Consider the following 27,448-nt stretch of genomic DNA (forward strand, 5'->3'; position numbering starts at 1 on the left):
TCTCAGGGTTGTGGGTTCGAGCCCCACGTTAGGCGTGATGCTTTTTAAAGGCTTCTCCATTTTCAGGATTAACATTAACTCTCACCTTTTTCAGATATTTCGTTGAGGCTTAAAACTACACACACACACATCCTGCAGTTTGCCTCACGATTCCCACAGGACTCCACACAACGCAGCACTTCCCGCCCTGGGAGGCGCCGCTGGGAGCGGTCCTAGGCCGAGCCTTTCCTGCACCCTTTCCTAGCCTGAGCCGCCCGTGCTTACAGCGAGCTCGGAGTCCGCTCCGGTCCGTCCTGTCCCCCCCTCATCCTTTCAAAAAGAGGAGTTTAAGGTCTCATCCCCGCTGGTGTTATGATTAAAGTAGGTATGAAAACTACTTTATGTCGGCAGCAGGATTTGATCACAGGACTGGGGAAGATAGTGCTCTTGAATATGGCACCTTACACCGCACGGCCATTCCGGCAGCCTCCGGAACACGGCTCTGGAGGCTGACTGCCACCTCGCGAAACAGGGAGAGTTCACACTGTTCTCTACTGGACATTTAAGTATATGCCCAGAGACAGGTTGAGAGGACAGATGCATGTATGTACCAGAGTGAGCTCCAGAGAGACTGATGGGGACATAAGACTGGGGTAGAGCGAGAGATGGAGAAAGAGAAAGGTGCCTGTGTCGAGTCAGCAGCAGAGAAAATGAAACAAAGGGGCCTCCTGGGATAACCACACACTACTTCCTCACAGAGAACACACAGAGGGTGTGTGAAACAACCCAGTCACAGCAGCCTGGCTAGCTCAGTCGGTAGAGCATAAGACTCTCAATCTCAGGGTCGTGGGTTTGAGCCCCATGTTGGGCGTGATTCTTTTTAAAGGCTTATCCATTTTCGGGTTTAACATTAACTCTCACCTTTTTCAGATATTTCGCTGAGGCTTAAAACTACACACACACACATATCCTGCAGTTTGCCTCACGATTCCCACAGGACTCCACACAACGCAGCACTTCCCGCCCTGGGAGGCGCCGCTGGGAGCGGTCCTAGGCTGAGCCTTTCCTGCGCCCTTTCCTAGCCTGAGCAGCCCGTGCTTACAGCGAGCTCGGAGTCCGCTCCGGTCCGTCCTGTTCCCCCCCCCCATCCTTTCAAAAAGAGGAGTTTAAGGTCTCATCCCCGCTGCTGTTATGATTAAAGTAGGTATGAAAACTACTTTATGTCGGCAGCAGGATTTGATCACAGGACTGGGGAAGATACTGCTCTTGAAAGTGGCACCTTACACAGCTCGGCCATTCCGGCAGCCTCCAGAACACGACTCTGGAAGCTGACTGCCACCTCGCGAAACAGGGAGAGTTCACACTGTTCTCTACTGGACATTTAAGTATGTGCCCAGAGACAGGTTGAGAGGACAGATGCATGTATGTACCAGAGTAAGCTCCAGAAAGACTGATGGGGACATAAGACTGGGGTAGAGCGAGATATGGAGAAAGAGAAAGGTGCCTGTGTCGAGTCAGCAGCAGAGAAAATGAAACAAAGGGGCCTCCTGGGATAACCACACACTACTTCCTCACAAAGAACACACAGAGGGTGTGTGAAATGATATAGGCACAGCAGCGCAGCTAGCTCATTCGGTAGAGCATAAGACTCTTAATCTGAGGGTTGTGTGTTTGAGCCCCACGTTGGGCGTGATGCTTTTTAAAGGCTTTTCCATTTTCAGGTTTAACATTAACTCTCACCTTTTTCAGATATTTCACTGAGGCTTAAAACTACACACACACACATCCTGCAGTTTGCCTCACAATTCCCACAGGACTCCACACAACGCAGCACTTCCCGCCCTGGGAGGCGCCGCTGGGAGCAGTCCTAGGCCGAGCCTTTCCTGTGCCCTTTCCTAGCCTGAGCCGCACGTGCTTACAGCGAGCTCGGAGTCCGCTCCGGTCCGTCCTGTCCCCCCCCATCATTCAAAAAGAGGAGTTTAAGCTCTCATCCCTGCTGTTGTTATGATTAAAGTAGGTATGAAAACTACTTTATGTGGGCAGCGGGATTTGATTACGGGACTGGGAAAGATACTGCTCTTGAAGGTGGCACCTTACACCGATCGGCCATTCCGGCAGCCTCCGGAACACAGCTCTGGAGGCTGACTGCCACCTCTCGAAACAGGGAGAGTTCACACTGTTCTCTACTGGACATTTAAGTATGTGCCCAGAGACAGGTTGAGAGGACAGATGCATGTATGTACCAGAGTGAACTCTAGAGAGACTGATGGGGACATAAGACTGGGGTAGAGCGAGAGATGGACAAAGAGAAAGGTGCCTGTGTCGAGTCAGCAGCAGAGAAAATGAAACAAAGGGCCTCCTGGGATAACCACACACTAATTCCTCACAAAGAACACACAGAGGGTGTTTGAAACGACATAGACACAGCAGCGCGGCCGTTCAGTCGGTAGAGCATGAGACTCTTAATCTGAGGGTTGTGAGCCCCACGTTGGGTGTGATGCTTTTTAAAGGCTTCTCCATTTTCGGGTTTAACATTAACTCTCACCTTTTTCAGATATTTCGCTGAGGTTTAAAACTACACACACACACATCCTGCAGTTTACCTCACGATTCCCACAGGACTCCACACAACGCAGCACTTCCCGCCCTGGGAGGCGCCGCTGGGAGCGGTCCTAGGCCGAGCCTTTCCTGCGCGCTTTCATAGCCTGAGCCGCCCGTGCTTACAGCGAGCACGGAGTCCGCTCCGGTCCGTCCTGTCCCCCCCCCCATCCTTTCAAAAAGGAGGAGTTTAAGGTCTCATCCCCACTGGTGTTATGATTAAAGTAGGTATGAAAACTACTTTATGTCGGCAGCAGGATTTGATCACAGGACTGGAGAAGATACTGCTGTTGAATGTGGCACCTTACACCGCTCGGCCATTCCAGCAGCCTCCAGAACACGGCTCTGGAAGCTGACTGCCACCTCGCGAAACAGGGAGAGTTCACACTGTTCTCTACTGGACATTCAAGTATGTGCCCAGAGACAGGTTGAGAGGACAGATGCATGTATGTACCAGAGTGAGCTCCAGAGAGACTGATGGGGACATAAGACTGGGGTAGAGCGAGAGATGGAGAAAGAGAAAGGTGCCTGTGTCGAGTCAACAGCAGAGAAAATGAAACAAAGGGGCCTCCTGGGATAACCACACACTACTTCCTCACAAAGAACATAGAGGATGTGTGAAATAACATAGGCACAGCAACCCGGCTAGCTCAGTTGGTAGAGCATGAGACTCTTGATCTCAGGGTTGTGGGTTCGAGCCCCACGTTGGGCGTGATGCTTTTTAAAGGCTTCTCCATTTTCGGGTTTAACATTAACTCTCACCTTTTTCAGATATATTTAGCTGAGGCTTAAAACTACACACACACACATCCTGCAGTTTGCCTCACGATTCCCACAGGACTCCACACAACGCAGCACTTCCTGCTACTGGGAGGCGCCGCTGGGAGCGGTCCTAGGCTGAGCCTTTCCTGAGTCCTTTCCTAGCCTGAGCCGCCCGTACTTACAGCGAGCTCGGAGTCCGCTCCGGTCCGTCCTGTCCCCCCCATCCTTTCAAAAAGAGGAGTTTAAGGTCTAATCCCCGCTGGTGTTATGATTAAAGTATGTATGAAAACTACTTTATGTCAACAGCGGTATTTGATCACGGTACTGGGGAAGATACTGCTCTTGAACGTGGCGCCTTACACCGCTCGGCCATTCCGGCAGCCTACGGAACACGACTCTGGAGGCTGACTGCCTCCTCGCGAAACAGGGAGAGTTCACACTGTTCTCTACTGGACATTTAAGTATGTGACCAGAGACAGGTTGAGAGGACAGATGCATGTATGTACCAGAGTGAGCTCCAGAGAGACTGACGGGGACATAAGACTGGGGTAGAGCGAGAGATGGAGAAAGAGAAAGGTGCCTGTGTCGAGTCAGCAGCAGAGAAAATGAAACAAAGGGGCCTCCTGGGATAACCACACACTAATTCCTCACAAAGAACACACAGAGGGTGTGTGAAATGACATAGGTACAGTAACCTGGCTATCTCAGTCGGTAGAGCATGAGACTCTTAATCTCAGGGTCGTGGGTTCGAGCCCCATGTTGGGTGTGATGCTTTTTAAAGGCTTCTCCATTTTCGGGTTTAACATTAACTCTCACCTTTTTCAGATATTTCGCTGAGGCTTAAAACTAAACACACACACATCCTGCAGTTTGCCTCACAATTCCCACAGGACTCCACACAACGCAGCACTTCCCGCCCTGGGAGGCGCCGCTGGGAGTGGTACTAGGCCGAGCCTTTCCTGCGCCCTTTCCTAGCCTGAGCCGCCCGTACTTACAGCGAGCTCGGAGTCCGATCCGGTCCGTCCTGCCCCCCCCCCCCTCCTTTAAAAAAGAGGAGTTTAAGGTCTCATCCCCTCTGGTGTTATGATTAAAGTAGGTATGAAAACTACTTTATGTCAGCAGCAGGATTTGATCATGGTACTGGGGAAGATACTGCACTTGAATGTGGCGCCTTACACCGCTCGGCCATTCCAGCAGCCTACGGAACACGGCTCTGGAGGCTGACTGCCACCTCGCGAAACAGGGAGAGTTCACACTGTTCTCTACTGGACATTTAAGTATGTGCCCAGAGACAGGTTGAGACGACAGATGCATGTATGTACCAGAGTGAGCTCCAGAGAGACTGATGGGGACATAAGACTGGAGTAGAGCGAGAGATGGAGAAAGAGAAAGGTGCCTGTGTCGAGTCAGCAGCAGAGAAAATGAAACAAAGGGGCTTCCTGGGATAACCACACACTACTTCCTCACAAAGAACACACAGAGGGTGTGTGAAATGACATAGTAACAGCAGCCCGGCTAGCTCAGTTGGTAGAACATGAGACTCTTAATTTCAGGGTTGTGGGTTCAAGCCCCACGTTGGGTGTGATACTTTTTAAAGGCTTCTCCATTTTCGGGTTTAACATTAACTCTCAACTTTTTCAGATATTTCGCTGAGGCTTAAAACTACACACACACACACATCCTGCAGTTTGCCTCACGATTCCCACAAGACTCCACACAACGCAGCACTTCCCGCCCTGGGAGGCGCCGCTGGGAGCGGTCCTAGACCGAGCCTTTCCTGCGCTCTTTCCTAGCCTGAGCCGCCCGGGCTTACAGCGAGATCGGAGTCCGCTCCGGTCCGTCCTGTCCCCCCCCCAATCCTTTCAAAAAGAGGAGTTTAAGGTCTCATCCCCGCTGGTGTTATGATTAAAGTAGGTATGAAAACTACTTTATGTCAGCAGCGGGATTTGATCACGGGACTGGGGAAGATACGGCTCTTGAATGTGGCACCTTACACCGCTCGGCCATTCCGGCAGCCTCCGAAACAAGGCTCTGGAAGCTGACTGCCACCTCGCGAAACAGGGAGAGTTCACACTGTTCTCTACTGGACATTTAAGTATGTGCCCAGAGACAGGTTGAGAGGACAGATGCATGTATGTACCAGAGTGAGCTCCAGAGAGACTGATGGGGACATAAGACTGGGGTAGAGCGAGAGATGGAGAAAGAGAAAGGTGCCTGTGTCGAGTCAGCAGCAGAGAATATGAAACAAAGGGGCCTCCTGGGATAACCACACACTACTTCCTCACAAAGAACACACAGAGGATGTGTGAAATGACATAGACACAGCAGCCCGGCTAGCTCAGTCGGTAGAGCATGAGACTCTTAATCTCAGGGTCGTGGGTTTGAGCCCCACGTTGGGCATGATGCTTTTTAAAGGCTTCTCCATTTTCGGGTTTAACATTAACTCTCACCTTTTTCAGATATTTCACTGAGGCTTAAAACTACACACACACACATCCTGCAGTTTGCCTCACAATTCCCACAGGACCCCACACAACGCAGCACTTCCCGCCCTGGGAGGCGCCGCTGGGAGCGGTCCTAGGCCGAGCCTTTCCTGCGCCCTTTCCTAGCCTGAGCCTCCCGTACCTACAGCGAGCTCGGAGTCCGCTCCGGTCCGTCCTGTCCCCCCCCCATCCTTTCAAAAAGAGGAGTTTAAGGTCTCATCCCGCTGGTGTTATGATTAAAGTAGGTATGAAAACTACTTTATGTCGGCAGCAGGATTTGATCACGGGACTGGAGAAGATACTGCTCTTGAATGTGGCACCTTACACCACTCGGCCATTCCGGCAGCCTCCAGAACATGCCTCTGGAAACTGACTGCCACCTCGCGAAACAGGGAGAGTTCACACTGTTCTCTACTGGACATTTAAGTATGTGCCCAGAGACAGGTTTAGAGGACAGATGCATGTATGTACCAGAGTGAGCTCCAGAGAGACTGATGGGGACATAAGACTGGGGTAGAGCGAGAGATGGAGAAAGAGAAAGGTGCCTGTGTCGAGTCAGCAGTAGAGAAAATGAAACAAAGGGGCCTCCTGGGATAACCACACACTACTTCCTCACAAAGAACACACAGAGGATGCGTGAAATGACATAGGCACAGCAGCCCGGCTAGCTCAGTTGGTAGAGCTTGAGACTCTTAATCTCAGGGTCCTGGGTTCGAGCCCCACGTTGGGGGTGATGCTTTTAAAAGGCTTCTCCATTTTCGGGTTTAACATTAACTCTCACCTTTTTCGGATATTTCGCTGAGGCTTAAAACTACACACACACACACCCTGCAGTTTGCCTCACGATTCCCACAGGACTCCACACAACGCAGCACTTCCCACCCTGGGAGGTGCCGCTGGTTGCGGTCCTAGGCCGAGCCTTTCCTGCGCCCTTTCCTAGCTTGAGCTGCCCGTGCTTACAGCGAGCTCGGAGTCCGCTCCGGTCCGTCCTGTCTCCCCACATCCTTTCAAAAGAGGAGTTTAAGGTCTCATCCCCGCTGGTGTTATGATTAAAGTAGGTATGAAAACTACTTTATGTCGGCAGCGGGAATTGATCACGGGACTGGGGAAGATACTGCTCTAGAATGTGGAGCCTTACACCGCTCGGAAATTCCGGCAGCCTCCCGAACACAGCTCTGGAGGCTGACTGCCACCTCGCGAAACAGGGAGAGTTCACACTGTTCTCTACTAGACATTCAAGTATGTGCCCAGAGACAGGTTGAGAGGACAGATGCATGTATGTACCAGAGTGAGCTCCAGAGAGACTGATGGGGACATAAGACTGGGGTAGAGCGAGAGATGGAGAAAGAGAAAGGTGCCTGTGTCGAGTCAGCAGCAGAGAAAATGAAACAAAGGGGCCTCCTGGGATAACCACACAATACTTCCTCACAAAGAACACACAGAGGTTGTGCGAAACAACATAGGCACAGCAGCCTGGCTAGCTCAGTCGGTAGAGCATGAGACTCTTAATCTCAGGGTCGTGGGTTCGAGCCCCACGTTGGGTGTGATGCTTTTTAAAGGCTTCTCCATTTTCGGGTTTAACATTAACTATCACCTTTTTCAGATATTTCGCTGAGGCTTAAAACGACACACACACACACATCCTGCCGTTTGCCTCACGATTCCCACAGGACTCCACACAACGCAGCACTTCCAGCCCTGGGAGGTGCCGCTGGGAGCGGTCCTAGGCCCAGCCTTTCCTGCGCCCTCTCCTAGCCTGAGCCGCCCGTGCTTACAGCGAGCTCGGAGTCTGCTCCGGTCCGTCCTGTCCCCCCCCCATCCTTTCAAAAAGAGGAGTTTAAGGTCTCATCCCCGCTGGTGTTATGACTAAAGTAGGTATGAAAACTACTTTATGTCAGCAGTAGGATTTGATCACGGGACTGGAGACGATAATGCTCTAGAATGTGGCACCTTACACCGCTCGGCCATTCCGGCAGCCAGCGGAACACAGCTCTGGAGGCTGACTGCCACCTCGCGAAACAGGGAGAGTTCACACTGTTCTCTACTGGACATTTAAGTATGTGCCCAGAGACAGGTTGAGAGGACAGATGCATGTATGTACCAGAGTGAGCTCCAGAGAGACTGATGGGGACATAAGACTGGGGTAGAGCGAGAGATGGAGAAAGAGAAAGGTGCCTGTGTCGAGTCAGCAGCAGAGAAAATGAAACAAAGGGGCCTCCTGGGATAACCACACACTACTTCCTCACAAAGAACACACAGAGGATGTGTGAAATGACAGAGGCACACCAGCCCAGCTAGCTCAGTCGGTAGAGCATGAGACTCTTAATCTCAGGGTCGTGGGTTCGAGCCCCACGTTGGGCGTGATGCTTTTAAAGGCTTATCCATTTTTGGGTTTAACATTAACTCTCACCTTTTTCAGATATTTCGCTGAGGCTTAAAACTACACACACACACACACATCCTGCAGTTTGCCTCACGATTCCCACAGGACTCCACACAACGCAGCACTTCCCACCCTGGGAGGCGCCGCTGGGAGCGGTCCTAGGCCGAGCCTTTCCTGCGCCCTTTCCTAGCCTGAGCCGCCCGTGCTTACAGCGAGCTCGGAGTCCGCTCCGGTCGGTCCTGTCCCCCCCTATCCTTTCAAAAAGAGGAGTTTAAGGTCTAATCCCCGCTGGTGTTATGATTAAAGTAGGTATGAAAACTACTTTATGTCGGCAGCGGGAATTGATTACGGGATTGGGGAAGATACTGCTCTTGAATGTGGCACCTTACACCGCTCGGAAATTCCGGCAGCCTCCGGAACACGGCTCTGGAGGCTGACTGCCACCTCGCGAAACAGGGAGAGTTCACACTGTTCTCTACTGGACATTTAAGTATGTGCCCAGAGACAGGTTGAGAGGACAGATGAATGTATGTACCAGAGTGAGCTCCAGAGAGACTGATGGGGCCATATGACTGGGGTAGAGCGAGAGAGGGAGAAAGAGAAAGGTGCCTGTGTCGAGTCAGCAGCAGAGAAAATGAAACAAAGGGGCCTCCTGGGATAACCACACACTACTTCCTCACAAAGAACACACAGAGTGTGTGTGAAATAACATAGGCAAAGCAACCCGGCTAGCTCAGTCGGAAGAGCATGAGACTCTTAATCTCAGGGTTGTGGGTTCGAGCCCCACGTTAGGCGTGATGCATTTTAAAGGCTTCTCCATTTTCAGGATTAACATTAACTCTCACCTTTTTCAGATATTTCGTTGAGGCTTAAAACTACACACACACACACACATACTGCAGTTTGCCTCACGATTCCCACAGGACTCCACACAACGCAGCACTTCCAGCCCAGGAAGGCGCCGCTGGGAGCGGTCCTAGGCCGAACCTTTCCTGCGCCCTTTCCTAGCCTGAGCCGCCCGTGCTTACAGCGAGCTCGGAGTCCGCTCCGGTCCGTCCTGTCACCCCCCATCCTTTCAAAAAGAAGAGTTTAAGGTCTCATCCCTGCTGGTGTTATGATTAAAGTAGGTATGAAAACTACCTTTTGTCGGCAGCGGGATTTGATCACGGGACTGGGGACGGTACTGCTCTAGAATGTGGCACCTTACACCGCACGGCCATTCCAGCAGCCTCCTGAACACCGCTTTGGAGGCTGACTGCCACCTCGCGAAACAGGGAGAGTTCACACTGTTCTCTACTGGACATTTAAGTATGTGCCCAGAGACAGGTTGAGAGGACAGATGAATGTATGTACCAGAGTGAGCTCCAGAGAGACTGATGGGGCCATATGACTGGGGTAGAGCGAGAGATGGAGAAAGAGAAAGGTGCCTGTGTCGAGTCAGCAGCAGAGAAAATGAAACAAAGGGGCCTCCTGGGATAACCACACACTACTTCCTCACAAAGAACACACAGAGGGTGTGTGAAATGACAAAGGCGCAGCAGGCCGGCTAGCTCAGTTGGTAGAACATGAGACTCTTAATCCCAGGGTTGTGGGTTCGAGCCCCACAATGGCGTGATGTTTTTTAAAGGCTTCACCATTTTTGGGTTTAACATTAACTCTCACCTTTTTCAGATATTTCGCTGAGGCTTAAAACTACACACACACACATCCTGCAGTTTGCCTCACGATTTCCACAGGACTCCACACAACGCAGCACTTCCCGCCCTGGGAGGCGCCGCTGGGAGCGGTCCTAGGCCGAGCCTTTCCTGCACCCTTTCCTAGCCTGAGCCGCCCGTGCTTACAGCGAGCTCGGAGTCCGCTCCTCTCCGTCCTGTCCCCCCCTCATCCTTTCAAAAAGAGGAGTTTAAGGTCTCATCCCCGCTGGTGTTATGATTAAAGTAGGTATGAAAACTACTTTATGTCGGCAGCAGGATTTGATCACGGGACTGGGGAAGATAGTGCTCTTGAATATGGCACCTTACACCGCACGGCCATTCCGGCAGCCTCCGGAACACGGCTCTGGAGGCTGACTGCCACCTCGCGAAACAGGGAGATTTCACACTGTTCTCTACTGGACATTTAAGTATGTGCCCAGAGACAAGTTGAGAGGACAGATGCATGTATGTACCAGAGTGAGCTCCAGAGAGACTGATGGGGACATAAGACTGGGGTAGAGCGAGAGATGGAGAAAGAGAAAGGTGCCTGTGTCGAGTCAGCAGCAGAGAAAATGAAACAAAGGGGCCTCCTGGGATAACCACACACTACTTCCTCACAGAGAACACACAGAGGGTGTGTGAAACAACCCAGGCACAGCAGCCTGGCTAGCTCAGTCAGTAGAGCATAAGACTCTCAATCTCAGGGTCGTGGGTTTGAGCCCCATGTTGGGCGTGATTCTTTTTAAAGGCTTATCCATTTTCGGGTTTAACATTAACTCTCACCTTTTTCAGATATTTCGCTGAGGCTTAAAACTACACACACACACACATCCTGCAGTTTCCCTCACGATTCCCACAGGACTCCACACAACGCAGCACTTCCCGCCCTGGGAGGCGCCGCTGGGAGCGGTCCTAGACCGAGCCTTTCCTGCGCTCTTTCCTAGCCTGAGCCGCCCGGGCTTACAGCGAGATCGGAGTCCGCTCCGGTCCGTCCTGTCCCCCCCCCAATCCTTTCAAAAAGAGGAGTTTAAGGTCTCATCCCCGCTGGTGTTATGATTAAAGTAGGTATGAAAACTACTTTATGTCAGCAGCGGGATTTGATCACGAGACTGGGGAAGATAGGGCTCTTGAATGTGGCACCTTACACCGCTCGGCCATTCCGGCAGCCTCCGAAACAAGGCTCTGGAAGCTGACTGCCACCTCGCGAAACAGGGAGAGTTCACACTGTTCTCTACTGGACATTTAAGTATGTGCCCAGAGACAGGTTGAGAGGACAGATGCATGTATGTACCAGAGTGAGCTCCAGAGAGACTGATGGGGACATAAGACTGGGGTAGAGCGAGAGATGGAGAAAGAGAAAGGTGCCTGTGTCGAGTCAGCAGCAGAGAAAATGAAACAAAGGGGCCTCCTGGGATAACCACACACTACTTCCTCACAAAGAACACACAGAGGATGTGTGAAATGACATAGGCACAGCAGCCCGGCTAGCTCAGTCGGTAGAGCATGAGACTCTTAATCTCAGGGTCGTGGGTTCGAGCATCACGTTCGTTGTAATGCTTTTTAAAGGCTTATCCATTTTCGGGTTTAACATTAACTCTCACCTTTTTCAGATATTTTGCTGAGGCTTAAAACTACACAAACACACATCCTGCCGTTTGCCTTACGATTCCCACAGGACTCCACACAACGCAGCACTTCCAGCCCTGGGAGGCGCAGCTGGGAGTGGTCCTAGGCCGAGCCTTTCCTGCGCCCTTTCCGAGCCTGAGCCGCCCGTGCTTACAGCGAGGTCGGAGTCCGCTCCGGTCCGTCCGGTCCCCCCCCTCCCATCCTTTCAAAAAAAGGAGTTTAAGGTCTCATCTCCGCTGGTGTTATGATTAAAGTAGGTATGAAAACTACTTTATGTCGGCAGCGGGATTTGATCACAGGACTGGGGAAGATACTGCTCTTGAATGTGGCAGCTTACACCGCTCAGCCATTCCGGCAGCCTCCAAAACACAGCTCTGGAGGCTGACTGCCACCTTGCGAAACAGGGAGAGTTCACACTGTTCTCTACTGGACATTTAAGTATGTGCCCAGAGACAGGTTGAGAGGACAGATGCATGTATTTACCAGAGTGAGCTCCAGAGAGACTGATGGGGACATAAGACTGGGGTAGAGCGAGAGATGGCGAAAGAGAAAGGTGCCTGTGTCGAGTCAGCAGCAGAGAAAATGAAACAAAGGGGCCTCCTGGGATAACCACACACTACTTCCTCACAAAGAACACACAGAGGGTGTGTGAAATGACATAGGCACAGCAGCCTGGCTAGCTCAGTCGGTAGAGCATGAGCCTCTTAATCTCAGGGTCGTGGGTTTGAGCCCCACGTTGGGCATGATGCTTTTTAAAGGCTTCTCCATTTTCGGGTTTAACATTAACTCTCACCTTTTTCAGATATTTCACTGAGGCTTAAAACTACACACACACACACATCCTGCAGTTTGCCTCACAATTCCCACAGGACCCCACACAACGCAGCACTTCCCGCCCTGGGAGGCGCCGCTGGGAGCGGTCCTAGGCCGAGCCTTTCCTGCACCTTTTCCTAGCCTGAGCCGCCCGTACCTACAGTGAGCTCGGAGTCCGCTCCGGTCCGTCCTGTCCCCCCCCCATCCTTTCAAAAAGAGGAGTTTAAGGTCTCATCCCGCTGGTGTTATGATTAAAGTAGGTATGAAAACTACTTTATGTCGGCAGCGGGATTTGATCACGGGACTGGAGAAGATAATGCTCTTGAATGTGGCACCTTACACCACTCGGCCATTCCGGCAGCCTCCAAAACATGCCTCTGGAAACTGACTGCCACCTCGCGAAACAGGGAGAGTTCACACTGTTCTCTACTGGACATTTAAGTATGTGCCCAGAGACAGGTTTAGAGGACAGATGCATGTATGTACCAGAGTGAGCTCCAGAGAGACTGATGGGGACATAAGACTGGGGTAGAGCGAGAGATGGAGAAAGAGAAAGGTGCCTGTGTCGAGTCAGCAGTAGAGAAAATGAAACAAAGGGGCCTCCTGGGATAACCACACACTATTTCCTCACAAAGAACACACAGAGGATGCGTGAAATGAAATAGGCACAGCAGCCCGGCTAGCTCAGTCGGTAGAGCTTGAGACTCTTAATCTCAGGGTCCTGGGTTTGAGCCCCATGTTGGGGGTGATGCTTTTTAAAGGCTTCTCCATTTTCGGGTTTAACATTAACTCTCACCTTTTTCGGATATTTCGCTGAGGCTTAAAACTACACACACACACACCCTGCAGTTTGCCTCACGATTCCCACAGGACTCCACACAACGCAGCACTTCCCACCCTGGGAGGTGCCGCTGCTTGCGGTCCTAGGCCGAGCCTTTCCTGCGCCCTTTCCTAGCTTGAGCTGCCCGTGCTTACAGCGAGCTCGGAGTCCGCTCCGGTCCGTCCTGTCTCCCCACATCCTTTCAAAAAGAGGAGTTTAAGGTCTCATCCCCGCTGGTGTTATGATTAAAGTAGGTATGAAAACTACTTTATGTCGGCAGCGGGAATTGATCACGGGACTGGGGAAGATACTGCTCTAGAATGTGGAGCCTTACACCGCTCGGAAATTCCGGCAGCCTCCCGAACACAGCTCTGGAGGCTGACTGCCACCTCGCGAAACAGGGAGAGTTCACACTGTTCTCTACTAGACATTCAAGTATGTGCCCAGAGACAGGTTGAGAGGACAGATGCATGTATGTACCAGAGTGAGCTCCAGAGAGACTGATGGGGACATAAGACTGGGGTAGAGCGAGAGATGGAGAAAGAGAAAGGTGCCTGTGTCGAGTCAGCAGCAGAGAAAATGAAACAAAGGGGCCTCCTGGGATAACCACACACTACTTCCTCACAAAGAACACACAGAGGTTGTGCGAAACAACATAGGCACAGCAGCCCGGCTAGCTCAGTCGATAGAGCATGAGACTCTTAATCTCAGGGTTGTGGGTTCGAGCCCCAGGTTGGGGGTGATGCTTTTTAAAGGCTTCTCCATTTTCGGGTTTAACATTAACTATCACCTTTTTCAGATATTTCGCTGAGGCTTAAAACGACACACACACACACATCCTGCCGTTTGCCTCACGATTCCCACAGGACTCCACACAACGCAGCACTTCCAGCCCTGGGAGGCGCCGCTGGGAGCGGTCCTAGGCCCAGCCTTTCCTGCGCCCTCTCCTAGCCTGAGCCGCCCGTGCTTACAGCGAGCTCGGAGTCTGCTCCGGTCCGTCCTGTCCCCCCCCCATCCTTTCAAAAAGAGGAGTTTAAGGTCTCATCCCCGCTGGTGTTATTACTAAAGTAGGTATGAAAACTACTTTATGTCAGCAGTAGGATTTGATCACGGGACTGGGGACGATAATGCTCTAGAATGTGGCACCTTACACCGCTCGGCCATTCCAGCAGCCAGCGGAACACAGCTCTGGAGGCTGACTGCCACCTCGCGAAACAGGGAGAGTTCACACTGTTCTCTACTGGACATTTAAGTATGTGCCCAGAGACAGGTTGAGAGGACAGATGCATGTATGTACCAGAGTGAGCTCCAGAGAGACTGATGGGGACATAAGACTGGGGTAGAGCGAGAGATTTAGAAAGAGAAAGGTGCCTGTGTCGAGTCAGCAGCAGAGAAAATGAAACAAAGGGGCCTCCTGGGATAACCACACACTACTTCCTCACAAAGAACACACAGAGGGTGTTTGAAACGACATAGACACAGCAGCGCGGCCGTTCAGTCGGTAGAGCATGAGACTCTTAATCTGAGGGTTGTGGGTTTGAGCCCCACGTTGGGTGTGATGCTTTTTAAAGGCTTCTCCATTTTCGGGTTTAACATTAACTCTCACCTTTTTCAGATATTTCGCTGAGGTTTAAAACTACACACACACACATCCTGCAGTTTACCTCACGATTCCCACAGGACTCCACACAACGCAGCACTTCCCGCCCTGGGAGCGGTCCTAGGCCGAGCCTTTCCTGCGCGCTTTCCTAGCCTGAGCCGCCCGTGCTTACAGCGAGCACGGAGTCCGCTCCGGTCCGTCCTGTCCCCCCCCCCATCCTTTAAAAAAGGAGGAGTTTAAGGTCTCATCCCCACTGGTGTTATGATTAAAGTAGGTATGAACACTACTTTATGTCGGCAGCGGGATTTGATCACAGGACTGGGGAAGATACTGCTGTTGAATCTGGCGCCTTACACCGCTCGGCCATTCCAGCAGCCTCCAGAACACGGCTCTGGAAGCTGACTGCCACCTCGCGAAACAGGGAGAGTTCACACTGTTCTCTACTGGACATTTAAGTATGTGCCCAGAGACAGGTTGAGAGGACAGATGCATGTATGTATCAGAGTGAGCTCCAGAGAGACTGATGGGGACATAAGACTGGGGTAGAGCGAGAGATGGAGAAAGAGAAAGGTGCCTGTGTCGAGTCAACAGCAGAGAAAATGAAACAAAGGGGCCTCCTGGGATAACCACACACTACTTCCTCACAAAGAACATAGAGGATGTGTGAAATAACATAGGCACAGCAACCCGGCTAGCTCAGTTGGTAGAGCATGAGACTCTTGATCTCAGGGTTGTGGGTTCGAGCCCCACGTTGGGCGTGATGCTTTTTAAAGGCTTATCCATTTTCGGGTTTAACATTAACTCTCACCTTTTTCAGATATTTCGCTGAGGCTTAAAACTACACACACACACATCGTGCAGTTTGCCTCACGATTCCCACAGGACTCCTCACAACATAGCTCTTCCCGCCCTGGGAGGCACCGCTGGGAGCGGTCCTAGGCCGAGCCTTTCCTGCGCCCTTTCCTATCCTGAGCAGCCCATGCTTACAGCGAGCTCGGAGTCCGCTCCGGTCCGTCCTGTCCCCCCCCAATCTTTCGAAAAGAGAAGTTTAAGGTCTCATCCCCGCTGGTGTTATGATTAAAGTAGGTATGAAATCTACTTTATTTCAGCAGCGGGATTTGATCACGGGACTGGGGAAGATACTCCTCTTGACTGTGGCGCCTTACACCTCTCGGCCATTCCAGTAGCCTTCGGAGCACAGCTCTGGAGGCTGACTGCCAGCTCGTGAAACAGGGAGAGTTCACACTGTTCTCTACTGGACATTTAAGTATGTGCCCAGAGACAGGTTGAGAGGACAGATGCATGTATGTACCAGAATGAGCTCCAGAGAGACTGATGGGGACATAAGACTGCAGTAGAGCGAGAGATGGAGAAAGAGAAAGGTGCCTGTGTCGAGTCAGCAGCAGAGAAAATGAAACAAAGGGGCCTCCTGGGATAACCACACAATAATTCCTCACAAAGAACACACAGAGGGTGTTTGAAACAACATAGACACAGCAGCCCGGCTAGCTCAGTCGGTAGAGCATGAGACTCTTAATCTGAGGGTTGTGGGTTTGAGCCCCACGTTGGGTGTGATGCTTTTTAAAGGCTTCTCCATTTTCAGGTTTAACATTAACTCTCACCTTTTTCAGATATATTGCGCTGAGGCTTAAAACTACACACACACACATCCTGCAGTTTGCCTCACAATTGCCACAGGAATCCACACAACGCAGCACTTCCCGCACTGGGAGGCGCCGCTGGGAGCGGTCCTAGGCCGAGCCTTTCCTGCCCCCTTTCCTAGCATGAGCCACGCGTGCTTACAGTGAGCTCGGAGTCCACTCCGGTCCGTCCTGTCCCCCCCCATCCTTTCAAAAAGAGGAGTTTAAGGTCTCATCCCCGCTGGTGTTATGATTAAAGTAGGTATGAAAACTACTTTATGTCTGCAGCAGGATTTGATCACAGGACTGGGGAAGATAATGCTCTTGATTGTGGCACCTTACACCGCTCGGCCATTCCGGCAGCCTCCGGAACATGGTTCTGGAAGCTGACTGCCACCTCGCGAAACAGGGAGAGTTCACACTGTTCTCTACTGGACATTTAAGTATGTGCCCAGAGACAGGTTGAGAGGACAGATGCATGTATGTACCAGAGTGAGCTCCAGAGAGACTGATGGGGACATAAGACTGGGGTAGAGCGAGAGATGGAGAAAGAGAAAGGTGCCTGTGTCGAGTCAACAGCAGAGAAAATGAAACAAAGGGGCCTCCTGGGATAACCACACACTACTTCCTCACAAAGAACACACAGAGGATGTCTGAAATGACATAGGCACAGCAGCCCGGCTAGCTCAGTCGGTAGAGCATGAGACTCTTAAGCTCAGGGTCGTGGGTTTCAGCCCCCCATTGGGCGTGATGCTTTTTAAAGGCTTATCCATTTTCGGGTTTAACATTAACTCTCACCTTTTTCAGATATTTCGCTGAGGCTTAAAACTACACACACACACATCCTGCTGTTTGCCTCACGATTCCCACAGGACTCCACACAACGCAGCACTTTCCGCCCTGGGAGGCGCCGCTGGGAGCGGTCCTAGGCCGAGACTTTCCTGCGCCCTTTCCTAGCCTGAGCCGCCCGTGCTTACAGCGAGCTCGGAGTCCGCTCCGGTCCGTCCTGTCCCCCCCATCCTTTCAAAAAGAAGAGTTTAAGGTCTCATCCCTGCTGGTGTTATGATTAAAGTAGGTATGAAAACTACCTTTTGTCGGCAGCGGGATTTGATCACGGGACTGGGGACGGTACTGCTCTAGAATGTGGCACCTTACACCGCTCGGCCATTCGGGCAGCCTCCGGATCACCGCTCTGGAGGCTGACTGCCACCTCGCAAAACAGGGAGAGCTCACACTGTTCTCTACTGGAAATTTAAGTATGTGCCCAGAGACATGTTGAGACGACAGATGCATGTATGTACTAGAGTGAGCTCCCGAGAGACTGATGGGGACATAAGACTGGAGTAGAGCGAGAGATGGAGAAAGAGAGAGGTGCCTGTATCGAGTCAGCAGCAGAGAAAATGAAACCTAGGGGCCTCCTGGGATAACCACACACTACTTCCTCACAAAGAACACACAGAGGGTGTGTGAAATTACATAGTAACAGCAGCCCGGCTAGCTCAGTTGGTAGAGCATGAGACTTAATTTCAGGGTTGTGGGTTCAAGCCCCACGTTGGGTGTGATACTTTTTAAAGGCTTCTCCATTTTCGGGTTTAACATTAACTCTCAACTTTTTCAGATATTTCGCTGAGGCTTAAAACTACACACACACACACATCCTGCAGTTTGCCTCACGATTCCCACAGGACTCCACACAACGCAGCACTTCCCGCCCTGGGAGGCGCCGCTGGGAGCGGTCCTAGACCGAGCCTTTCCTGCGCTCTTTCCTAGCCTGAGCCGCCCGGGCTTACAGCGAGATCGGAGTCCGCTCCGGTCCGTCCTGTCCCCCCCCCAATCCTTTCAAAAAGAGGAGTTTAAGGTCTCATCCCTGCTGGTGTTATGATTAAAGTAGGTATGAAAACTACTTTATGTCAGCAGCGGGATTTGATCACGGGACTGGGGAAGATACGGCTCTTGAATGTGGCACCTTACACCGCTCGGCCATTCCGGCAGCCTCCGAAACAAGGCTCTGGAAGCTGACTGCCACCTTGCGAAACAGGGAGAGTTCACACTGTTCTCTACTGGACATTTAAGTATGTGCCCAGAGACAGGTTGAGAGGACAGATGCATGTATTTACCAGAGTGAGCTCCAGAGAGACTGATGGGGACATAAGACTGGGGTAGAGCGAGAGATGGCGAAAGAGAAAGGTGCCTGTGTCGAGTCAGCAGCAGAGAAAATGAAACAAAGGGGCCTCCTGGGATAACCACACACTACTTCCTCACAAAGAACACACAGAGGGTGTGTGAAATGACACAGGCACAGCAGCCTGGCTAGCTCAGTCGGTAGAGCATGAGCCTCTTAATCTCAGGGTCGTGGGTTTGAGCCCCACGTTGGGCATGATGCTTTTTAAAGGCTTCTCCATTTTCGGGTTTAACATTAACTCTCACCTTTTTCAGATATTTCACTGAGGCTTAAAACTACACACACACACATCCTGCAGTTTGCCTCACGATTCCCACAGGACTCCACACAACGCAGCACTTCCCACCCTGGGAGGTGCCGCTGGTTGCGGTCCTAGGCCGAGCCTTTCCTGCGCCCTTTCCTAGCTTGAGCTGCCCGTGCTTACAGCGAGCTCGGAGTCCGCTCCGGTCCGTCCTGTCTCCCCACATCCTTTCAAAAGAGGAGTTTAAGGTCTCATCCCCGCTGGTGTTATGATTAAAGTAGGTATGAAAACTACTTTATGTCGGCAGCGGGAATTGATCACGGGACTGGGGAAGATACTGCTCTAGAATGTGGAGCCTTACACCGCTCGGAAATTCCGGCAGCCTCCCGAACACAGCTCTGGAGGCTGACTGCCACCTCGCGAAACAGGGAGAGTTCACACTGTTCTCTACTAGACATTCAAGTATGTGCCCAGAGACAGGTTGGGTGGACAGATGCATGTATGTACCAGAGTGAGCTCCAGAGAGACTGATGGGGACATAAGACTGGGGTAGAGCGAGAGATGGAGAAAGAGAAAGGTGCCTGTGTCGAGTCAGCAGCAGAGAAAATGAAACAAAGGGGCCTCCTGGGATAACCACACAATACTTCCTCACAAAGAACACACAGAGGTTGTGCGAAACAACATAGGCACAGCAGCCCGGCTAGCTCAGTCGGTAGAGCATGAGACTCTTAATCTCAGGGTCGTGGGTTCGAGCCCCACGTCGGGCGTGATGCTTTTTAAAGGCTTCTCCATTTTCGGGTTTAACATTAACTATCACCTTTTTCAGATATTTCGCTGAGGCTTAAAACGACACACACACACACATCCTGCCGTTTGCCTCACGATTCCCACAGGACTCCACACAACGCAGCACTTCCAGCCCTGGGAGGTGCCGCTGGGAGCGGTCCTAGGCCCAGCCTTTCCTGCGCCCTCTCCTAGCCTGAGCCGCCCGTGCTTACAGCGAGCTCGGAGTCTGCTCCGGTCCGTCCTGTCCCCCCCCATCCTTTCAAAAAGAGGAGTTTAAGGTCTCATCCCCGCTGGTGTTATGACTAAAGTAGGTATGAAAACTACTTTATGTCAGCAGTAGGATTTGATCACGGGACTGGGGACGATAATGCTCTAGAATGTGGCACCTTACACCGCTCGGCCATTCCGGCAGCCAGCGGAACACAGCTCTGGAGGCTGACTACCACCTCGCGAAACAGGGAGAGTTCAAACTGTTCTCTACTGGACATTTAAGTATGTGCCCAGAGACAGGTTGAGAGGACAGATGAATGTATGTACCAGAGTGAGCTCCAGAGAGACTGATGGGGCCATATGACTGGGGTAGAGCGAGAGAGGGAGAAAGAGAAAGGTGCCTGTGTCGAGTCAGCAGCAGAGAAAATGAAACAAAGGGGCCTCCTGGGATAACCACACACTACTTCCTCACAAAGAACACACAGAGTGTGTGTGAAATGACATAGGCAAAGCAACCCGGCTAGCTCAGTCGGAAGAGCATGAGACTCTTAATCTCAGGGTTGTGGGTTCGAGCCCCACGTTAGGCGTGATGCATTTTAAAGGCTTCTCCATTTTCAGGATTAACATTAACTCTCACCTTTTTCAGATATTTCGTTGAGGCTTAAAACTACACACACACACACACATACTGCAGTTTGCCTCACGATTCCCACAGGACTCCACACAACGCAGCACTTCCAGCCCAGGAAGGCGCCGCTGGGAGCGGTCCTAGGCCGAACCTTTCCTGCGCCCTTTCCTAGCCTGAGCCGCCCGTGCTTACAGCGAGCTCGGAGTCCGCTCCGGTCCGTCCTGTCACCCCCCATCCTTTCAAAAAGAAGAGTTTAAGGTCTCATCCCTGCTGGTGTTATGATTAAAGTAGGTATGAAAACTACCTTTTGTCGGCAGCGGGATTTGATCACGGGACTGGGGACGGTACTGTTCTAGAATGTGGCACCTTACACCGCACGGCCATTCCAGCAGCCTCCTGAACACCGCTCTGGAGGCTGACTGCCACCTCGCGAAACAGGGAGAGTTCACACTGTTCTCTACTGGACATTTAAGTATGTGCCCAGAGACAGGTTGAGAGGACAGATGAATGTATGTACCAGAGTGAGCTCCAGAGAGACTGATGGGGCCATATGACTGGGGTAGAGCGAGAGATGGAGAAAGAGAAAGGTGCCTGTGTCGAGTCAGCAGCAGAGAAAATGAAACAAAGGGGCCTCCTGGGATAACCACACACTACTTCCTCACAAAGAACACACAGAGGGTGTGTGAAATGACAAAGGCGCAGCAGGCCGGCTAGCTCAGTTGGTAGAACATGAGACTCTTAATCTCAGGGTTGTGGGTTCGAGCCCCACGATGGCGTGATGTTTTTTAAAGGCTTCACCATTTTTGGGTTTAACATTAACTCTCACCTTTTTCAGATATTTCGCTGAGGCTTAAAACTACACACACACACATCCTGCAGTTTGCCTCACGATTTCCACAGGACTCCACACAACGCAGCACTTCCCGCCCTGGGAGGCGCCGCTGGAGGCGGTCCTAGGCCGAGCCTTTCCTGCGCCCTTTCCTAGCCTGAGCCGCCCGTGCTTACAGCGAGCTCGGAGTCCGCTCCTGTCCGTCCTGTCCCCCCCTCATCCTTTCAAAAAGAGGAGTTTAAGGTCTCATCCCCGCTGGTGTTATGATTAAAGTAGGTATGAAAACTACTTTATGTCGGCAGCAGGATTTGATCACGGGACTGGGGAAGATAGTGCTCTTGAATATGGCACCTTACACCGCACGGCCATTCCGGCAGCCTCCGGAACACGGCTCTGGAGGCTGACTGCCACCTCGCGAAACAGGGAGAGTTCACACTGTTCTCTACTGGACATTTAAGTATGTGCCCAGAGACAGGTTGAGAGGACAGATGCATGTATGTACCAGAGTGAGCTCCAGAGAGACTGATGGGGACATAAGACTGGGGTAGAGCGAGAGATGGAGAAAGAGAAAGGTGCCTGTGTCGAGTCAGCAGCAGAGAAAATGAAACAAAGGGGCCTCCTGGGATAACCACACACTACTTCCTCACAGAGAACACACAGAGGGTGTGTGAAACAACCCAGGCACAGCAGCCTGGCTAGCTCAGTCGGTAGAGCATAAGACTCTCAATCTCAGGGTCGTGGGTTTGAGCCCCATGTTGGGCGTGATTCTTTTTAAAGGCTTATCCATTTTCGGGTTTAACATTAACTCTCACCTTTTTCAGATATTTTGCTGAGGCTTAAAACTACACAAACACACATCCTGCCGTTTGCCTCACGATTCCCACAGGACTCCACACAACGCAGCACTTCCAGCCCTGGGAGGCGCCGCTGGGAGTGGTCCTAGGCCGAGCCTTTCCTGCGCCCTCTCCTAGCCTGAGCCGTCCGTGCTTACAGCGAGGTCGGAGTCCGCTCCGGTCCGTCCTGTCCGCCCCCCCCCATCCTTTCAAAAAGAGGAGTTTAAGGTCTCATCTCCGCTGGTGTTATGATTAAAGTAGGTATGAAAACTACTTTATGTCGGCAGCGGGATTTGATCACAGGACTGGGGAAGATACTGCTCTTGAATGTGGCGGCTTACACCACTCAGCCATTCCGGCAGCCTCCAAAACACGCCTCTGGAGGCTGACTGCCACCTTGCGAAACAGGGAGAGTTCACACTGTTCTCTACTGGACATTTAAGTATGTGCCCAGAGACAGGTTGAGAGGACAGATGCATGTATTTACCAGAGTGAGCTCCAGAGAGACTGATGGGGACATAAGACTGGGGTTGAGCGAGAGATGGCGAAAGAGAAAGGTGCCTGTGTCGAGTCAGCAGCAGAGAAAATGAAACAAAGGGGCCTCCTGGGATAACCACACACTACTTCCTCACAAAGAACACACAGAGGGTGTGTGAAATGACACAGGCACAGCAGCCTGGCTAGCTCAGTCGGTAGAGCATGAGCCTCTTAATCTCAGGGTCGTGGGTTTGAGCCCCACGTTGGGCATGATGCTTTTTAAAGGCTTCTCCATTTTCGGGTTTAACATTAACTCTCACCTTTTTCAGATATTTCACTGAGGCTTAAAACTACACACACACACATCCTGCAGTTTGCCTCACGATTCCCACAGGACTCCACACAACGCAGCACTTCCCACCCTGGGAGGTGCCGCTGGTTGCGGTCCTAGGCCGAGCCTTTCCTGCGCCCTTTCCTAGCTTGAGCTGCCCGTGCTTACAGCGAGCTCGGAGTCCGCTCCGGTCCGTCCTGTCTCCCCACATCCTTTCAAAAGAGGAGTTTAAGGTCTCATCCCCGCTGGTGTTATGATTAAAGTAGGTATGAAAACTACTTTATGTCGGCAGCGGGAATTGATCACGGGACTGGGGAAGATACTGCTCTAGAATGTGGAGCCTTACACCGCTCGGAAATTCCGGCAGCCTCCCGAACACAGCTCTGGAGGCTGACTGCCACCTCGCGAAACAGGGAGAGTTCACACTGTTCTCTACTAGACATTCAAGTATGTGCCCAGAGACAGGTTGAGAGGACAGATGCATGTATGTACCAGAGTGAGCTCCAGAGAGACTGATGGGGACATAAGACTGGGGTAGAGCGAGAGATGGAGAAAGAGAAAGGTGCCTGTGTCGAGTCAGCAGCAGAGAAAATGAAACAAAGGGGCCTCCTGGGATAACCACACAATACTTCCTCACAAAGAACACACAGAGGTTGTGCGAAACAACATAGGCACAGCAGCCCGGCTAGCTCAGTCGGTAGAGCATGAGACTCTTAATCTCAGGGTCGTGGGTTCGAGCCCCACGTTGGGCGTGATGCTTTTTAAAGGCTTCTCCATTTTCGGGTTTAACATTAACTATCACCTTTTTCAGATATTTCGCTGAGGCTTAAAACGACACACACACACAATTCCTGCCGTTTGCCTCACGATTCCCACAGGACTCCACACAACGCAGCACTTCCAGCCCTGGGAGGTGCCGCTGGGAGCGGTCCTAGGCCCAGCCTTTCCTGCGCCCTCTCCTAGCCTGAGCCGCCCGTGCTTTCAGCGAGCTCGGAGTCTGCTCCGGTCCGTCCTGTCCCCCCCCATCCTTTCAAAAAGAGGAGTTTAAGGTCTCATCCCCGCTGGTGTTATGACTAAAGTAGGTATGAAAACTACTTTATGTCAGCAGTAGGATTTGATCACGGGACTGGGGACGATAATGCTCTAGAATGTGGCACCTTACACCGCTCGGCCATTCCGGCAGCCAGCGGAACACAGCTCTGGAGGCTGACTGCCACCTCGCGAAACAGGGAGAGTTCACACTGTTCTCTACTGGACATTTAAGTATGTGCCCAGAGACAGGTTGAGAGGACAGATGCATGTATGTACCAGAGTGAGCTCCAGAGAGACTGATGGGGACATAAGACTGGGGTAGAGCGAGAGATGGAGAAAGAGAAAGGTGCCTGTGTCGAGTCAGCAGCAGAGAAAATGAAACAAAGGGGCCTCCTGGGATAACCACACACTACTTCCTCACAAAGAACACACAGAGGATGTGTGAAATGACATAGGCACACCAGCCCGGCTAGCTCAGTCGGTAGAGCATGAGACTCTTAATCTCAGGGTCGTGGGTTCGAGCCCCACGTTGGGCGTGATGCTTTTAAAGGCTTATCCATTTTTGGGTTTAACATTAACTCTCACCTTTTTCAGATATTTCGCTGAGGCTTAAAACTACACACACACACACACATCCTGCAGTTTGCCTCACGATTCCCACAGGACTCCACACAACGCAGCACTTCCCACCCTGGGAGGCGCCGCTGGGAGCGGTCCTAGTCCGAGCCTTTCCTGCGCCCTTTCCTAGCCTGAGCCGCCCGTGCTTACAGCGAGCTCGGAGTCCGCTCCGGTCGGTCCTGTCCCCCCCCATCCTTTCAAAAAGAGGAGTTTAAGGTCTAATCCCCGCTGGTGTTATGATTAAAGTAGGTATGAAAACTACTTTATGTCGGCAGCGGGAATTGATTACGGGATTGGGGAAGATACTGCTCTTGAATGTGGCACCTTACACCGCTCGGAAATTCCGGCAGCCTCCGGAACACGGCTCTGGAGGCTGACTGCCACCTCGCGAAACAGGGAGAGTTCACACTGTTCTCTACTGGACATTTAAGTATGTGCCCAGAGACAGGTTGAGACGACAGATGAATGTATGTACCAGAGTGAGCTCCAGAGAGACTGATGGGGCCATATGACTGGGGTAGAGCGAGAGAGGGAGAAAGAGAAAGGTGCCTGTGTCGAGTCAGCAGCAGAGAAAATGAAACAAAGGGGCCTCCTGGGATAACCACACACTACTTCCTCACAAAGAACACACAGAGTGTGTGTGAAATGACATAGGCAAAGCAACCCGGCTAGCTCAGTCGGAAGAGCATGAGACTCTTAATCTCAGGGTTGTGGGTTCGAGCCCCACGTTAGGCGTGATGCATTTTAAAGGCTTCTCCATTTTCAGGATTAACATTAACTCTCACCTTTTTCAGATATTTCGTTGAGGCTTAAAACTACACACACACACACACATACTGCAGTTTGCCTCACGATTCCCACAGGACTCCACACAACGCAGCACTTCCAGCCCAGGAAGGCGCCGCTGGGAGCGGTCCTAGGCCGAACCTTTCCTGCGCCCTTTCCTAGCCAGAGCCGCCCGTGCTTACAGCGAGCTCGGAGTCCGCTCCGGTCCGTCCTGTCACCCCCCATCCTTTCAAAAAGAAGAGTTTAAGGTCTCATCCCTGCTGGTGTTATGATTAAAGTAGGTATGAAAACTACCTTTTGTCGGCAGCGGGATTTGATCACGGGACTGGGGAAGATACTGCTCTAGAATGTGGAGCCTTACACCGCTCGGAAATTCCGGCAGCCTCCCGAACACAGCTCTGGAGGCTGACTGCCACCTCGCGAAACAGGGAGAGTTCACACTGTTCTCTACTAGACATTCAAGTATGTGCCCAGAGACAGGTTGAGAGGACAGATGCATGTATGTACCAGAGTGAGCTCCAGAGAGACTGATGGGGACATAAGACTGGGGTAGAGCGAGAGATGGAGAAAGAGAAAGGTGCCTGTGTCGAGTCAGCAGCAGAGAAAATGAAACAAAGGGGCCTCCTGGGATAACCACACACTACTTCCTCACAAAGAACACACAGAGGGTGTGTGAAATGACATAGGCACAGCAGCCTGGCTAGCTCAGTCGGTAGAGCATGAGCCTCTTAATCTCAGGGTCGTGGGTTTGAGCCCCACGTTGGGCATGATGCTTTTTAAAGGCTTCTCCATATTCGGGTTTAACATTAACTCTCACCTTTTTCAGATATTTCACTGAGGCTTAAAACTACACACACACACACATCCTGCAGTTTGCCTCACAATTCCCACAGGACCCCACACAACGCAGCACTTCCCGCCCTGGGAGGCGCCGCTGGGAGCGGTCCTAGGCCGAGCCTTTCCTGCGCCCTTTCCTAGCCTGAGCCGCCCGTGCTTACAGCGAGCTCGTAGTCCGCTCCGGTCCGTCCTGTCACACCCCATCCTTTCAAAAAGAAGAGTTTAAGGTCTCATCCCCGCTGGTGTTATGATTAAAGTAGGTATGAAAACTACCTTTTGTCGGCAGCGGGATTTGATCACGGGACTGGGGACGGTACTGCTCTAGAATGTGGCACCTTACACCGCACGGCCATTCCAGCAGCCTCCTGAACACCGCTCTGGAGGCTGACTGCCACCTCGCGAAACAGGGAGAGTTCATACTGTTCTCTACTGGACATTTAAGTATGTGCCCAGAGACAGGTTGAGAGCACAGATGAATGTATGTACCAGAGTGAGCTCCAGAGAGACTGATGGGGCCATATGACTGGGGTAGAGCGAGAGATGGAGAAAGAGAAAGGTGCCTGTGTCGAGTCAGCAGCAGAGAAAATGAAACAAAGGGGCCTCCTGGGATAACCACACACTACTTCCAAAAAGAGGAGTTAAAGGTCTCATCCCAGCTGGTCTTATGATTAAAGTAGGTATGAAAACTACTTTATGTCAGCAGCTGGATTTGATCACGGGACTGGGGAAGATACGGCTCTTGAATGTGGCACCTTACACCGCTCGGCCATTCCGGCAGCCTCCGAAACAAGGCTCTGGAAGCTGACTGCCACCTCGCGAAACAGGGAGAGTTCACACTGTTCTCTACTGGACATTTAAGTATGTGCCCAGAGACAGTTTGAGAGGACAGATGCATGTATGTACCAGAGTGAGCTCCAGAGAGACTGATGGGGACATAAGACTGGGGTAGAGCGAGAGATGGAGAAAGAGAAAGGTGCCTGTGTCGAGTCAGCAGCAGAGAAAATGAAACAAAGGGGCCTCCTGGGATAACCACACACTACTTCCTCACAGAGAACACACAGAGGGTGTGTGAAACAACCCAGGCACAGCAGCCCGGCTAGCTCAGTCGGTAGAGCTTGAGACTCTTAATCTCAGGGTCCTGGGTTCGAGCCCCACGTTGGGGGTTATGCTTTTTAAAGGCTTCTCCATTTTCGGGTTTAACATTAACTCTCACCTTTTTCGGATATTTCGCTGAGACTTAAAACTACATACACACACACC

The 27,448-nt window shown here is 51.8% G+C and overlaps 9 non-coding genes across 9 annotated transcripts; all 9 read left to right on the top strand.

The window, feature by feature from the left end:
* Positions 1 to 777: 777 nt before the first annotated feature.
* Positions 778 to 850, top strand: TRNAE-CUC (transfer RNA glutamic acid (anticodon CUC)). The gene has a single exon. It is a non-coding gene; the product is annotated as a tRNA-Glu (tRNA).
* Positions 851 to 5,666: 4,816 nt separating this feature from the next.
* Positions 5,667 to 5,739, top strand: TRNAK-CUU (transfer RNA lysine (anticodon CUU)). Its single transcript has one exon. It is a non-coding gene; the product is annotated as a tRNA-Lys (tRNA).
* Positions 5,740 to 7,293: 1,554 nt separating this feature from the next.
* TRNAK-CUU (transfer RNA lysine (anticodon CUU)) lies at positions 7,294 to 7,366 on the top strand. The gene has a single exon. It is a non-coding gene; the product is annotated as a tRNA-Lys (tRNA).
* Positions 7,367 to 8,110: 744 nt separating this feature from the next.
* Positions 8,111 to 8,183, top strand: TRNAK-CUU (transfer RNA lysine (anticodon CUU)). The gene has a single exon. It is a non-coding gene; the product is annotated as a tRNA-Lys (tRNA).
* Positions 8,184 to 10,559: 2,376 nt separating this feature from the next.
* Positions 10,560 to 10,632, top strand: TRNAE-CUC (transfer RNA glutamic acid (anticodon CUC)). The gene has a single exon. It is a non-coding gene; the product is annotated as a tRNA-Glu (tRNA).
* Positions 10,633 to 19,515: 8,883 nt separating this feature from the next.
* Positions 19,516 to 19,588, top strand: TRNAK-CUU (transfer RNA lysine (anticodon CUU)). The gene has a single exon. It is a non-coding gene; the product is annotated as a tRNA-Lys (tRNA).
* A 2,375-nt stretch (positions 19,589 to 21,963) lies between these two features.
* On the top strand, positions 21,964 to 22,036 carry TRNAE-CUC (transfer RNA glutamic acid (anticodon CUC)). Its single transcript has one exon. It is a non-coding gene; the product is annotated as a tRNA-Glu (tRNA).
* Positions 22,037 to 23,594: 1,558 nt separating this feature from the next.
* Positions 23,595 to 23,667, top strand: TRNAK-CUU (transfer RNA lysine (anticodon CUU)). Its single transcript has one exon. It is a non-coding gene; the product is annotated as a tRNA-Lys (tRNA).
* Positions 23,668 to 24,410: 743 nt separating this feature from the next.
* On the top strand, positions 24,411 to 24,483 carry TRNAK-CUU (transfer RNA lysine (anticodon CUU)). The gene has a single exon. It is a non-coding gene; the product is annotated as a tRNA-Lys (tRNA).
* The last annotated feature ends 2,965 nt before the right edge of the window (positions 24,484 to 27,448 follow it).

Source organism: Pleurodeles waltl, chromosome 6 (assembly GCF_031143425.1).
Source record: "Pleurodeles waltl isolate 20211129_DDA chromosome 6, aPleWal1.hap1.20221129, whole genome shotgun sequence".
In the NCBI taxonomy this organism is placed as follows: Eukaryota; Metazoa; Chordata; class Amphibia; order Caudata; family Salamandridae; genus Pleurodeles; species Pleurodeles waltl.